Source organism: Tursiops truncatus, chromosome 9 (assembly GCF_011762595.2).
Source record: "Tursiops truncatus isolate mTurTru1 chromosome 9, mTurTru1.mat.Y, whole genome shotgun sequence".
Classification (NCBI taxonomy): domain Eukaryota; kingdom Metazoa; phylum Chordata; class Mammalia; order Artiodactyla; family Delphinidae; genus Tursiops; species Tursiops truncatus.
Genome location: NC_047042.1, coordinates 78,218,201 through 78,231,182, shown reverse-complemented (window position 1 = coordinate 78,231,182; position 12,982 = coordinate 78,218,201). Strand labels below are relative to the sequence as shown.

The window sequence follows — 12,982 nt, the reverse complement described above, 5'->3', positions numbered from 1 at the left end:
AATGTATTCTATCATAGTTGAGGAAGCCAGAAGTCCAAAGTTAAAGTGTCACCTTGGTTGGTTTCTTCTGGAGGCTCTTAGAGAGTGTATGTTCCACACTCCTCTCTGCTTCTGGCGGTTGCCAGCAATCCTTGGTGTTCCTTGCCTTGTGGGTACATAACTCCCATCTCTGCCTCCATTTTGACATGACTTTCTCCTCTGTGTGTGTTTTTGTCCAATTTTTCCTTTTCTAATAAGAATACTCGTCGTTGGATTAGGACCCATGTTAGTCCATTATTTCCACATTTTAACTTCATCACATCTGCAAAGACACCATTTCCAAATAAAGTCACATTCACAGATACTGGGATTGGGACATCAACATACCAGTTTTGGGGAAGGGGCACAATTCACCCTACACTAGCACCACGATGACACATTGGAAGTGCAAGTCCACCTTGATTTGTACTCCTTGGTGAAATGTTATGTTGATGTTTCTTTATACCAGAGGAGAGTTTTGGCCTAAATTATCCATCTTGCTCAGCTTTCCATTTATTTCCTCTAAAACACTTATCAAAATATGTACATAATTTATTCTTAATCTATCTCCCAAAGGACAAGGATCTTGTCTATCTTATTTCCTTTCAAATTCCAAGCGCCAACCACAGTGCCCAGACATATAGGTGTTCAGAAAATATTTTTTGAACACAAAATCCATGGAGAACACACTCTATGTTTGATTTTTTTAATTTAAGTATAGTTGATTTACAATATTAGTTTCAAGTGTACAGCATAGTGATTCAGTATTTTTGACTAGTTTGCATCTGCTAATCTCCAACTCCTAATCCTTCCCTCCCCCACCCCTCTCCCCCTTGGCAACCACAAGTCTGTTCTCTATGTCTGTGAGTCTGTTTCTGTTTTGTAGATATGTTCATTTGTGTCATATTTTAGATTCTACATATAAGTGATATCATATGGTATTTGTCTTTCTCTTTCTGACTTCGCTTAGTATGATCATCTCTAGGTCCATCCATATTGCTACAAATGGCATTATTTCATTCTTTTTTATGGCTGAGCAATATTCCAGGTTAAGCGTCCACCTGTCAATGCAAGGGACATGGGTTTGAGCCCTGGTCTGGGAGGATCCCACATGGTGTGGAGCAACTAAGCCCATGCGCCACAACTACTGAGCCTGCGCTCTGGAACCTGTGAGCCAGAACTGCTGTGCCTGCACGCTGCAACTGCTGAGGCCCTCACGCCTAGAGCCCGTGCTCCGCAACAGGAGAAGCCACCACGATGAGGAGCCTGCTCACCGCAATGAAGAGTAACCCCCGCTGCCGCAACTAGAGAAAGCCCGCGCACAGCAGCAACGAAGACCCAACGCAGCCCCCCCCACCAAAAAGAAAAATTCCTTAGCAGTCCCTTTCAGGAGAGTGTTAACAGTGGAGGATTTCACTATTCATTCAGGGCAATTCTTAAACTCAGGACAGTTGTCACTGATGTAATGGCATTTCTATTTACGCAACAGAAAACTTGTTTTATACAGATTAGTGTTCCTTCATATAAAAATATATTGCAGCACACATCAGAAAAGGCTAAGTTAAACCTTGTTTATCCAGGGTATATTTCACAAAAACGTTTTTCTCCAGTCTGTTGCTTTAAGAAATGTCCTAATTTTTCAGCCAAAGAGGCCTCAACAAATTTCAGAATTTGCTTAGGTTATAGCTAAGCAAAGTTATAAATATAAATATATAAATATAGTTATTTGCTTAGGTTATAGTAGACTTCTAGGTTCAAAAATTATTATTTTTTTTAAAAGCAAGTTTTATGTTTATTTATTCATGACCTAATTTTTTATAGACAGTATAAGGAACTATATTTAAAGACTTAAAAATAATGTCTTTTTCTAACAGAAAGCACCATACAATCATTGTAGAAAAATTTAAATATATGTATAAACAAAATCAAAAAAATAAAACCTGCTCTAATAAAACTGTGATGAACAGGTGAGATACTTTTATCCATTTTGAGTTAAATTCAGAATAAATTCTCAGTATGTACAAATTTTTAAGTATATTATACATGTTTAAAACTATTGATACTTGGCTATTATGGATAAATCAAATGTAACTTTTTTAAATAAGCAGCCTAAATTGTTAAGATAAGGAATAAAGCCAAAGCATGAAAAAAATAACCAGGGTAACTTATTCCTAAAAATATCAGCCAGGAGAAAAAGAAAATAAGCCAACTCAATCCTCTAGGTCATGTTTACTTAATTACACTATGATTATCTATAAGCTCCATAAAGGCTAAGATTTTTGTTAGGTTTATTCACTGTTTAATTCCTGTGCCCAACAATACCTGCCATATATTAATACTAAAAAACAATTTGTTGAATGAGTTAATTAGGAAAATATAATAAAACTATGGTCTGTATGCAATTTGTAGCCCCCTTTGGCAGTGTAAGTCTAAATAATCAAAAAGTATTTATGCAGTAGCTTTTGTGTTTGGATCCCACAGATATCTGCCTCTAGTTTACATGTGAGGAAACCAGGGCTCATAAGTATTGGTCTCTGGTTTTTCTTGCTCTGATAGTCCAGCAAAATTAAGAACAGAACTGACCCACGCAAATGAGAAATGAGTCGCAAATGTGCTAGGATATTGATTAGCTACAGATATCTAAACTTGAGATCTATAATTTGAATATGACTTACTAGGAGGTGAATCTTGAAACAAGTTTAAAGAAACTCACTGAAGCTCTTCACATGTAATATTACACTTGGACCTGATTGTTGTGCACTCTGGGTTATTTTGCCAATTTAACTGCATTCTCATTTAGTTTCTCCATCTAGTAGCGTCTATGTTTATTTACATTTTCTGATGAGGTTGGATGAAGATAATTTTTAATAATATCTCCCCGGTGCTCAACTTCAGATGAATGTTAACCACTTGGAAAATGCCTTTTCAGAATTTGCTGAACCAAAGTTAGCCCCAAACTTAGCAGACGATCTCTGCTAAGTTTCCCGAAGTCTGATCTTGTGCATATTCAGCCTAGCCCAATGACCCACCTTCAATCTCTATGCAGACTTCCGCCTGTCCTCCACCAGTAGAGTTCTGGAAGCTTCTCTCTAAGTGCCAACGCCTTCAGCAACTTGCAACTTAAATCTCTGCCTCCTCAATGCCCGTCACTCCTCTTAGAGTCCACCTCCTTGAGCCAAGGTAGAAAAGTGACCTCTAAGCAGAATCCAGGGCTATCATGAGGCTCACCATGTGTGTTTTCCTCCTCGGAGAATCACAGTCCTGTGCTGCCTATTGTTCAGTCCCTGACAACGGTTACCTCATATATTTTGTCCAGTTTAATAGTTGTTTACAGTGTGAGAGGGAACGATACTTGTACCACCCGTTCTGTCAAGTCCAGAAGCAGAAGTCCTATTTAATTCCTACTGTGCTGTCTTCATTATGTTCTTCTTCTTGTTTTTTTTTGCCCTGACTTTTGCTTGATTGAATAAAATTATTTTATTACTCTTTTTTTTGTGATTTGAAATCTACATTCTATTTCTATTACACTAATGGTCATTTTCAAAAAAAATTTATTTTATTTATTTATTTTTGGTTATGTTGGGTCTTCGTTGCTGCGTGCAGGCTTTCTCTAGTTGTGGTGAGCTGTGGGGGGGCGCTTCTCATTGTGGTGGCTTCTTTTGTTGCGGAACATGGGCTCTAGAGTGCAGGCTCAGTAGCTGTGGCCCACAGGCTTCAGTAGTTGTGGCTCACGAGCTCTAGAGTGCAGGCTCAGTAGTTGTGGCGCACGGGTTTAGTTGCTCCACGGCATGTGGGATCTTCCCAGACCAGGGATCGAACCCGTGTCCCCCTTCATTGGCAGGCAGATTCTTAACCACTGTGCCACGAGGGAACCCCCCCCAAAACTATTTTTGACCAATATTTGAACCTTTATTTTTTAACAACATTAGTAATTAAAGTGTACATATAAAATTTCTCCCTCTAAGAATGTGTCATGAATAAATATTAGATAAGAAGCATCTGCATTATCATAATGTACAGTGCTATTATTTATACCTAGAAAATCTAAAAAGAATTAACTGAAATTTAACATCTAATAACAATAAGATAATTCTAATTTGGCTAGAAAATCAAGACTCTTCCTTTATACTAAGACTTCTGTTGGCTCCTGGAAGAGGATCATGGGCAACCCTAGGCATATTCCTTGGTTCCCATCAACTCTGGTTAAGGCACTAGGGATAACTGAAGTTCTCCAAACGGAGTTAAAACCCTACCAGGATGAAAAGCCTGAGGTTAGGACTTTAATCCAGATAGCTCAAATAGATGAACAAAAGTAAACTCATGCCACTGTGCATAGTAATATCAGGCTATCAGGCTATTATCTTTTTTTTTTTTTTTTTTTTTTTTTTTTTTTTTGCAGTACGCGGGCCTCTTACTGTTGTGGCCTCTCCCGTTGCGGAGCACAGGCTCTGGACGCGCAGGCTCAGCAGCCATGGCTCACGGGCCCAGCCGCTCCGCGGCATGTGGGATCTTCCCGGACCGGGGCACGAACCCGTGTCCCCTGCATCAGCAGGTGGACTCTCAACCACTGTGCCACCAGGGAAGCCCAGGCTATTTTCTTTGTAGCTTAGGGACTTTGTACTTTTTTTTTTTTTTTTTTAGGGAAATAGTTTCTTCGGTATTATATTGACTCTGAATTTCACTCCTCTCCTTTGGAGAGGTGTGTGTGTGTGTGTTTAAAGAATACTTTCCTGTTGATTATCTTGGAAGAATGAGAAAGATTATCCTCTCTTTTCTTAACACTGGTAGAGAAATCTTGGAAGATTCTAAGCCTTGGAGAGTTACCTCATTTAATCTTCAAAACTGACCTAAGAGGAAGACACTACTATTTTCTCCTTTTTACAGATGGGGAAATAGAGTTTGAAGAGATTAAGTAACTTGGTCATGTTCATATATCTAGTAAGTGAAGTATCTAGTGTTCAAATCCAGGTACCTGATTTTAGATCCTATGTTCTTATATGCTCTGAAGAAGCCAAATATATATTATCAATATGTAGAATAAATAATACAGCCTATAGCACAGCCCCAGGGAAAAGACATCTCTAATTTCAGAAGTTACCTAGAGCACTGGAATTTTATATCCCCATGAAGTAAGTACAGAGAGTGTTTTCTAGAGGCAAGGGGAGCTGGACATTCTACTTCCTGTCTTCTAAAACAACAGGAAATTCCTTCTTTCCAGTTAAAAGTATTAAGCAAGTCAAGGCCTTCTATGAGCATTACATCCTGGACATGTGAAGTCTAGAAAATAAATACCTGTTGTACCAGAACAAAGGCCATCTAATGGTTTTTGTCCTAGGCAACTCAAGGGAGGCTATCTCTTAAAAAACGTTTCCAAAGTACATAGTATTTTATGAAAAAAAAAGTGAAGATAAGAAATGTTGCATATTAAAATGTTTGTGACAGGTGCATTTAAAGCCTTCTCTAACCTCCTGCCTCTCAGTATGTTTACATGACAACTCACTTGAATAAATACTTAGTCTGGAGGCTATTCTGGAAAGCAGGGGCCCCTGATACGCTTGGTAACTATAGTTACAGTTGTCTCTCCTTTTCCTGGAATGTGAAATAATTTATCATCATCTCAGAGGTCATTCTGAAAGCCTTAATGAGATAAAGACTCATTTTTTCCAGGTGATATTCCTACTGTTGAGTGCTAGTCATAATTTCCTTCTCTTAACGATAAAAGAGATGTCTAGCTGTAAAGCAGAGGCAAGATGTGAATGCTAACGTCTTACAACTTGGAGAACACATCAATTAATTTAAAAACATTCTTCCTTAGGAAAATGTTTTTTCTCTCTTCATTAAAATAAAATAACTATTTAATTGATGATTATCCCCAAAGCAGCTTCCAGATAATGATTATATTGAGTATTAATTGGGTAATCCATACAAACTTGGCAAAACATGAACTGATTTTTTTTAAATGTTTACCAAAAATCGAAACGTTCCTCCCAGTTGGGAGATGCAAACTGTAACCGAAGAGATGGGAAATTAATCTCACAGTGAATCATACCCTTAAGACCCTGATGTCTCTTGTGGGAAGAGACAAGAGAGTAATCTCCTCTACTGGTGCAGAAGTTAACAAAACTTTTCTTATCTCTCGAGTTATTTTTGAGAAGGCGTTTAAAAATTTTACTCCTTTTATTATACTAAAAGGCATAGCTTTAATACAATAGAAACACTTCAGTAAACATCCTTTAAAATAGGTTTGTCAATCTCTCCTATTATGGCCAAAGTGTGCTATTTTCTCCCAAAGAAAGAGAGGACTTGATATGCCAGGAAGAGCTCTTCTCCAACTTCACATCCACGCCCATTGCTGGGGGCTGCGACTCGAGCCCACCTTGGGCTGGGAAGCTGATTTGTGTGGGTTTTGGATGCCATCCTCTCTTTTCATTCTGGTGTGAACACAGTGAATTCTAAGAAAACACACTGACAAGGACACAGGAAATACTTTGAGTGCACATTGACTTCTTAAGTAAAAGTTTCTTACTCTGTTCTTGTTCATCACCTTCAGAAGTGACTTCTTAAGGAATTCTGAGCCTTGCCGTCCCTTTAGTGGTGCCCCCAACTCCAAGCACTAGAGGGACTGCTTGAGTTTAGCAACATCTTTGAAAAAAATAAATATTTTGATGATTTGGTCAATCATTTATTTCAATTTCTTTCCCTGCTTAGAAAATATTCTTTGTCATCTTTGGCTTGACTATATTTAAATAAATTTGTTTGGTTTTATTTCCTTGGTAGAGGAATTGGTAGGGGAGATATAAGAAAGTGGGACTAACTTCGGAAATTTAAAATAGTATCAAATCAGTGGTTCTCAATTAAGCCAGGCCTAATACTCCTCCTTGAAAGAATATTTGGTTCCCCTGGCAACCAGCCCCCATCCTTATGTGCTATCCCAAAATCATCTCCCTAACATAAATCCAGTAGTGATAGAGGGCTTGTTATATATAACAAGACACCCATTTCACCTTTATGACTCTAAAGTGCTTCCAGAAACTGAGGACAAGAGACCAAATATTATAACAAAAGATGCTGCCATTGTTCTTGTCACTCACTCAGGAAATTCCAAAGGTTTGGGGAGCTGTGAGTCAGGAACCATGGAGGAAGACAAAATACATATGAGAAATATATTTTGGTCATCTGAATGGCCAAATATATATGTGAAAAACCAAACTCGGCACACCAAGTAAAACAAAGCCAAAGATGAGTTTATGGCAAGGGTTTTGACTGACAAGCTGGGAAACTCAAGGCTATGGGAGCAGTGAGTTCCCAGCTGTTTACAGGCTAAAGGGTTTTTATGGGGTAAATGCGGAAATTATTTGTCTTTTTCAGCTGACCGGTTGCATGATGGTCTTCTTTCTTTTTGAATCAGGGTAGCTGACTTAGGGGAACAAAAAAGTCCAGAGGTGGTGTGAACTGACTTTTGACCTTGGCAGATTGCTGGTGTCCTCTGCTGATTTCTGAGAAGAGCTGTAAAATCTCCCAACTGATATTAGGTAAGGTTAACCTTTGCTTTTCTTTAATGCACCTGTGTCGCCAGCTCCTTTTTGTCCCCAACATAAGTGACTCCACTTTAGTTTTGGTTCTACATATATTTCTTATAGATCACAGTATCATTCTCAGCAAAGTGATAGGTCATAATAATACCACCCCGCCCTCTGCACGTCCTCAAATCTGATCATATTCATGCTTGTGGGATTCTATATGTCTTGGGAATGGGAAAGTGGACATTTGGTGGGTAGTGGTGGAGGTGTGGTGGTAGTTATGTGGGATTCTGCCAAAATGGTGTCTATCATCAAGTCTTTCGAGAAGCATTGATCCTGTTGGTTGTAAGTTCTCTATTCTTCAAATATGGGCCACGTGTGCCCAGCATAAGCTTTAGTAGCCAACTCCTGGAAAACACGATCTTGGGTAGCATCGGACACCATCTTGTTCATATTTGTATGTCAAAGTAACACTTTGAGGGTGTAATGATTATTAGTGAGCTTTAAGTAACATTTTCTCAAGTTATTTAAATTGCATTAGTAGCTTTGTTTGTTTGTTTAAATCTCATTAGTAGCTAATTCATTTAATTAACTGCAATTTTCCAGGATGCTCTTTTGGTAGCTTATGTGTAAGGAAATATGAAATTTCCCTAAACTATTATAAATAAATTCATCTCTTTCATCATTAACATATGACGTTTAATGTTAACTGGGTAGCTAATAAAAGTCTTAGAGTAGACTCATAAAAATAAGTAGAGGGCTTCCCCGGTGGCGCAGTGGTTGAGTCCGCCTGCCATTGCAGGGGACGCGGGTTCGTGCCCCGGTCCGGGAAGATCCCACGTGCCGTGGAGCGGCTGGACGCGTGAGCCATGGCCGCTGGGCCTGCGCGTCAGGAGCCTGTGCTCCGCAATGGGAGAGGCCACAACAGTGAGAGGCCTGCGTACCACAAAAAAAAAAAAAAAAAAAGTAGAGATTAGAAAATGAGCCTCGTAGGAAAAGATTAAAGGGTCATTCAGGGAAACCGAGAACCATTTTGCTGGTAATCTTCATTTAGCTGATAATAAAAAGTAAGGAGAATATTGGTGAGTTATCGTTCTTCATAAAGAATGGAAGGGAGAGTGAATAAAGTTATTTGTAACACTTGAATGGGTTAGAAATTCCAGCCAGTTGGAAAATATTAAGGATTGCTTTGGAAATTAAAGTAATAGTTTGGAATTGTTCTCTGGATTAAGACAGGATAATTTCCTCATTTGTTTGCTGTGCTCTGAGACGGATTCACTGAAGCACGTGGACAAATTTGATAGCTTTAACAAAGTTCCGTCAAGGTTTAAATGTTAGAAACCTTCCGTCATTCTTAGAACGGCCTCTGGAGGTCAGGGTTGAGGCATGGTGCATAGCTAAAATTCCTCAGTCACTGTCTGCAGCCAAAATATGGCAAACACTGATACTTTTGGTTCTCCATCTGGTTTCATTCATAAGCTCTAAATTTGTTTACTCACAAAATGTAATTTAACTAACAAGCTAATATGAAACATTCTCTGTTATTGGATATTTGAATATATATTAAGTTTATACCTTTAAGTAAGAGTCTATGTTATTTCTGTTAAAATAAAGAAGTTAAGGCTCTAAGAACATTTTTAAAAATCTATTTAGACCTTGAAATATGCAAGGACTTGTAAAATAACATGTATTAAGAATGAAAGGTGCCTCAACTTTAAATTAATAGGGTATTTTAAGTTTTGTCACGTTCCTGAAATTTAGGATTGCAATTATTTTCTTAATTCAAAAGCATTTGAAAGCTCTCCAAAACAGTTTAAAATCATTTGGAACAAGACAGAATAACTTACCATTATTATTGTACTTTAGTGTTTTTATCATGCGCAGTTCAGAGGATGGCATGCAGCCAAAAGACATCTCCACAGTTCCTCCCGAGCATCCTCGGCCAGAGCTAAATGACTAGTGAAGGCAGCAACCAGGAAAGGGGAGATTAGAGGAAGGCCCTTCTAAGAAGCTCTTTACCAATTTCTGGAGCTTCAGTCTTTCCTCTTCTCCAGTTATTTACTGCTTTCTTACCTTATTTATTTATTTTAAAACAATGATCCCAGATGTCCTTGAATATTTGGGGAAACTGTGAAAGGTAGTCTTTTTTTTTTTTTTTTTTTTTGCGGTACGCGGGCCTCTCACTGTTGTGGCCTCTCCCTTTGCAGAGCACAGGCTCCGGACGCGCAGGCCCAGCGGCCATGGCTCACGGACCTAGCCACTCCGTGGCACGTGGGATCTTCCCAGACCGGGGCACGAACCCACGTCCCCTGCATCGGCAGGTGGACTCTCAGCCACTGCACCACCAGGGAAGCCCAAGGTAGTCTTTTTAACAACTAAATGAAATCGCTATATTTAATTATGTTTCATGTGGTATTAGTACTTGAGCTGCTTCCAAATATTATTCAGTAAAAAAGAGTATGCTCTGGTAGTTCCAGTAATGCCCAGACTTTTCCGACCCCTTCAGTCCCTTCCCCTATTCCTCCCCTCACTCCCAAACTTCATTATTTACAGCTCTAATATCATCTTCTCTGTGAAGCCTTCTCAAATGCCATCATGTGACTTGCACCACTCCTTGCTGGATTCTCCCACTGGGCCTTGTATGCACCTCTGTTAAATCTCACTCAGTGGCATGTTTTTGAGTTCTTCCATGCTCCTAAAATTTACAGTTACAGACAGCAAGGTGGTAGAGAATATTCAAAACATGTAAACACCGGTAGAATATAGGTGTCGGTCAATCAGAATGGAAACCAGCTTTAAATAACACTGGTGTGTTGGGCTAAATAAGAAACCTGGAACCAGCCTATGAGCTCTTCAAGGGCAGGACTCCTGTTGCATTTGATCTGGTATTCTCAACACCTAGCACAACACTTGCCTTACAGTTGATCGATAAATGTTTTGTGAGTGAATGAATATGAAGAAAAGTTATGCATTAATTCCAGGAAGAGCCCTGAAATCTTAGTAGTGACTTCAAGGTTGCCTAGGATCATTTAACCTGAGACATTAGTTTCACTTGAGGTAAAGGCATTGTCCTTCATACTAGATGATCCTAATGACACACTCCACAGGCCCTAGGCATTGAGTTGTCCCCACAGGCAAATTGCCCTGAGCCATCTGATCTCTCTCATACTTCTGTGATGTATTTTTGAGGAAGAGAACGGGTTAATTAAATTGGATCTGCGGAAGGAGAAATAGTAGACAAACCTATCTCCCAAATAAAACTAAATTTCCATGATGCCATTTAAAATATAACCTATAGCTAATTATTTAAAAGATATTAAAAGAAACATGTGGAAAACTATTACACCTCATAAGTTATTTTCACATATGGTGGGATACTATATACTTATATACTAGATAAGAGTTATTCTTCATTTAATGTTTATCTATTGTGGAAAAAGATTCTTTAGATACCATTTGGGACTGTTTAAAATGAAGAAATCATGTTCCACTTACCACAGTATAGCAATTCTTCAGAGACTTTTTTCTTTAACCTAAAAGTAAAGACAGAGTACATGTCAACCTGATTTCCAACTATCTTTGCTGTGGGTGTTTCCTTTATCCTGCAAGCTGGGATGGCTTAGTTCCGGTCCACTTTCTTTTAGCAGCCGAAACTTTCTGCTCAGCAGAGTGGTAGTTCCTTCTCTCCTACCCTGAGCAGGTGCATATACCCCCCAAGTACACGTCGAACTGAGTAGATTCAACTGCTCATATTAGACTGACTCCGAGGAATGCAGAAAGTCTGGGGCCAACACTAGTCAGTTTGAACTTAATTAGACCTACATAAAATAATTATTTACCTCTGCTCAATATAGTGCTTCTAAGTGATGAAACCACAGAGGATTAAAGGGCATGAGTTGTGTACATCAGTGCAAGTTAAAATGGAAAGAAGGATGGGGCCATAGCAAGCTCTAAATCGACAGGGATGCTCCCAGTTTCCTCCTGGGAGACAGTGTGATGGCAGGCAAATCCCGAAACTTCTCGCAAACCTTTTTATCTTCAGAAATATTAAGCATTTGTCTTAATCACCACTAAAGTATCATCTGCCTCCAATTTTCTACAGTTTTTAAAAAGGCAACTGGCCATAGGTTTTGGTAGTTGTGAGTAAGTGGGTTATGAAATAAGCATGTTCTGCCTGCCCAAAAGCCTCAGCCTGAGCTTTTTTGCCCCAAATGCCCTAATGTTAGTAGTGCAACAGTTATCTCTTTATCCCACAGACAGTCCTTATCGGTCCAGACATGGAAGCCCCATAATGTTTTGGGAGTTAGTCTCTTTCATTTACTGATTGGTTTCAGGGCACTATCCCCTTCTACAGTGATGCCTGGCACAGATTATTAAAATTTACTGGACTACAAATTTGCTTTCTTAAGACATCAGTGTAAATATTGTGAGCGATTTATTTTTCCAAAAGTGAGAACAAGGTAATAGAAATTAGTCCTAAACCTGCATGCAAAAATGGTGAAAGTAATGATGCTTAAACTTAAAAAATAACATTTGCTGTGGTCATGAGGCAAGTGCCAAGTGAAAGAGAGAGACGCTTTCCAGAGCCTGAGTCTCAAAGAGTGTCTGCTTAGAGATGGGGTGATCACATATCCTGCAATTTGCAGATACTGAAACCCAATTTTCACATTTTAGTCATGGATAAGTAAGATCTGGAAGATTGAGTCATGCTGAAGGATTTTATTTATATACAATAATTTCAGTTTATTAATTTATAACAAAAATAATGAGAAGTAGACTAGAATTCCATGGATCTGGTCAGTAAATTGTGTTTCCTATAGGTAAATTTATTTACAAAATAAAATCAATACTAGAAGGCCTCTCAGTAACTATACTGCTATAGAGTTGGGAGTCACACAATCTCCTGGGACAATTAAAATAATCATTAAAACTGAGAAGTACTATCACGTATCTCCATTGTAAGACTTTAGTTTTAAACGAAAATTATCCAGTCCCTTAGACAGTGATGGAAACACACTGGTAAATTTTTACTATTAAATTTTTATATTTAGAATCAAGTTTTGGCCCTTATAGTATTGTACTTTCTCTTAAAAGATGTAGTATTTTCCAAGATCATAGTTCTCTCAAGTTAATTATATTTCAAAATGCTTTACTTTCATAAGGCACCAGAAATAGCTTGTTATGGTTTAGGAAATATAGTTGTCTGAGCAGTCTATTTACAAGTCTTTACCTTGGAGGGTCATTTCTTAAGGAAATATCAAATCCAATCATGTTCATGCTGGTTATAGTTAGCTTTTGTCTCTTACCAATATTCTTATTGATACCTTATTTTGGATATGAAACCCTTACACAGGTTTATAGAAGTGAACTGAGATTGGTTATACCAGGCAAATAGCTTAATGACTACATAGCAACTGAAGAATTTGTTGAAATTTTGATGTACG

General features: G+C 38.5%; 1 protein-coding gene and 1 long non-coding RNA gene across 2 annotated transcripts in view; one reads left to right on the top strand and one right to left on the bottom strand.

Moving 5' to 3' along the window:
• IQUB (IQ motif and ubiquitin domain containing) overlaps nucleotides 1-9,911 on the top strand; it is a 125,799-nt gene extending 115,888 nt beyond the window's left edge. The window contains exons 13-14 of the transcript XR_012334054.1: nucleotides 7,427-7,550; nucleotides 9,746-9,911. The gene's annotated coding sequence lies outside the window, so the exon portion shown is untranslated. The remainder of the gene's footprint in view (nucleotides 1-7,426; nucleotides 7,551-9,745) is intronic.
• LOC141279567 (uncharacterized) overlaps nucleotides 1-11,056 on the bottom strand; it is a 60,184-nt gene extending 49,128 nt beyond the window's left edge. The window contains exon 1 of the long non-coding RNA XR_012334055.1: nucleotides 11,034-11,056. This is a non-coding gene — a long non-coding RNA (uncharacterized lncRNA). The remainder of the gene's footprint in view (nucleotides 1-11,033) is intronic.
• Nucleotides 11,057-12,982: the final 1,926 nt, after the last annotated feature.